Source organism: Acyrthosiphon pisum, chromosome A1, assembly GCF_005508785.2.
Source record: "Acyrthosiphon pisum isolate AL4f chromosome A1, pea_aphid_22Mar2018_4r6ur, whole genome shotgun sequence".
Classification (NCBI taxonomy): Eukaryota; Metazoa; Arthropoda; class Insecta; order Hemiptera; family Aphididae; genus Acyrthosiphon; species Acyrthosiphon pisum.
Genome location: NC_042494.1, coordinates 121,212,308 through 121,214,633, shown reverse-complemented (window position 1 = coordinate 121,214,633; position 2,326 = coordinate 121,212,308). Strand labels below are relative to the sequence as shown.

The window sequence follows — 2,326 nt, the reverse complement described above, 5'->3', positions numbered from 1 at the left end:
AGTACACACCGGTGAACTGAAGCAAACAGTCCGAATAATAAATTATTTATATTAAAGCAATTAAGTTAGATTGAACATTTATTAGGTATGTTAATTGGTTTTCAAATAACGTGTGCTTTTTGGGTCCTACTATATAAATATAGGTTCTTTCAAGTTTTAGTTTTGTTGTGAAAATGGGTTCTTTTGTTATATGTGCCTATATAATAAGCAATACGCATACATTTTTATTTACCATTGTTTGATTTTAAACTCATTAATTTGAATAATCTATTTTATTTCATCAGGATTATGAGTACCTATATATGACTATATATACATTATATTAATATGTACAGTGTACAGTGTACATATTACATACACATTAATTTATTATATATTCCTGTTTGATCCACCAGTAAGTTCATTAATTTTAGTACACATTTATAATGATAGCTATTATAAAAATAAAACAAAACAATTCAAAATGTAGGTAGTAAACCAAACACGATAAACCACTCACACAGTACGTATACGATGACGATTATATCGTATAGCCGTATAGGTAGTAGTAGGTATACGTATTGGATAATGTAATTATTATAGGGTTAAATTTATACAAAATAAAAACCATAGTGCTCACAGTTAAACTATAGCTTTGAAATAAACATACACACACTACAATTAATAAATGATAAAAGACACCTATATGGTGCCTGTAGGCTAAAATACATAATAACTGAGTTCATAAACATTAATATTTAGGTTGAATTAAAGTTTGATTTTCAATACATGTCACGTAAATACATTGTCACCTTAATTTGGTACAGTATTGTTGCTGATGTACATTAGTAGGTAGGTACATTTATTATTAAATGGACGCAATACGTCCACGAGTGTATATCCATTCCATGGTCACCGAGTTTCGCTATAAAAATCAAATCAAATTGTTTTCGTTGCCTGAGTTATATAACTTTTATAACATCTTTAGACTAAACAATTATTGTTAATCATATTCTTCCCTACTTGTATCAGAAAATGATTAGTGATAGTATTAAATATATTCAACCCTCATTAGTTTGTATTGGAACTTATTTTCTTAACTTAACAGTCTACTATTTCAGTCTTATTCGGTAAAAAGAATTATATTTTAATGATGTATTTTAATTTTTAAGGATGTAAAAATGTATTATGTTTTTATCGTAGTTTAGTTTAGTGCTTATTACGAAAAAAATTTGAGAGCTTAGATCAACAATCATAGATTTTAGCAATGTATTCATGGACTCATAAAGTCATAACAAATATTCTGTACGAAAATCGGAAAATTAAATTTGATGTGTTTAAAATATTAAATTTTTACTTACATTTTGTGTTTGAAGTTTGAACCATTTTTTTAGTGATTCACACTTCGATTAAAAAATGTAACGCAACGTTTATTTTTTCACATGACACATCAGCAATCTAAAACAAACAACCGATGTCATTAGTATTATCCAACCATCGATCAGTATATCTGACAGTTTTATTACGTAGTAAATAATAATATATGTACTAAATCTACCATACAAATAGGCAGTATAAAACGTGTTATTATACACTTTAGTTGTTATTATTTTCAGTTTCGAGGTGGTGCAGCGGCAGCTGTAGTCCCGTGGTTCACAGAATTAATATTTTAAGTCAGAGCAATACAGAAATGTACCGTAGAAAAATAGCTCACATCGAAGACGTGCTTACAGAAACGCTCGATTAAAATATCCTCGTGCACACAACAGCTTATCATATTATATTATTATAATAATATAATTATATTGACCGATCGTTTCCGATGTTTCGAGATTAATCCGTCTTCAAGATCGCTGCGGAACGATAACATTATTATAACCGTTCAGCCTCCATGCATGGTGTGGCGCCACCGTATACGCCGGGTAACGATATGAATATACCTATATATGCGTACCCTCCCGACATCGAAGACAAGACGACGGTGGACAAAGTGTACTTATGGCTATATCCGAAACGGACCTCTGCCACAGTTCGCGGAAAAGACGTTTTTTCGTATACGCATTGCATTATAATATTATATTGTTGCCGACGTAATAAAGCTCAAGTCGTGTGTCGCAGTCGCGTGAGAACCGAATCGCCGTCGTCGCCACGTCACGGGATTCCGAGATGGAAGCGGCGGACACCGCAGCAGTGGTCATCAATCCTTACCCGAAGCAACCGCGATTTATGTGGATATTCGTGTGCAAAAGTCGCCGCCGCCGCTATTGTGTTTTGCCGTTTGGGGCCCATTCAATTGTCATCTGGACCCGATAAAAACGCGTCTCGTCGTCGCGTATTCCAACGCATA

At 32.8% G+C, this 2,326-nt stretch overlaps 1 long non-coding RNA gene across 1 annotated transcript; it reads right to left on the bottom strand.

Moving 5' to 3' along the window:
- Nucleotides 1-660: 660 nt before the first annotated feature.
- On the bottom strand, nt 661-1,689 carry LOC115033834. Its single transcript, XR_003839158.1, has 2 exons — nt 1,341-1,689; nt 661-904 (listed from the first exon to the last, which is right to left on the bottom strand). It is a non-coding gene; the product is annotated as an uncharacterized LOC115033834 (long non-coding RNA).
- Nucleotides 1,690-2,326: the final 637 nt, after the last annotated feature.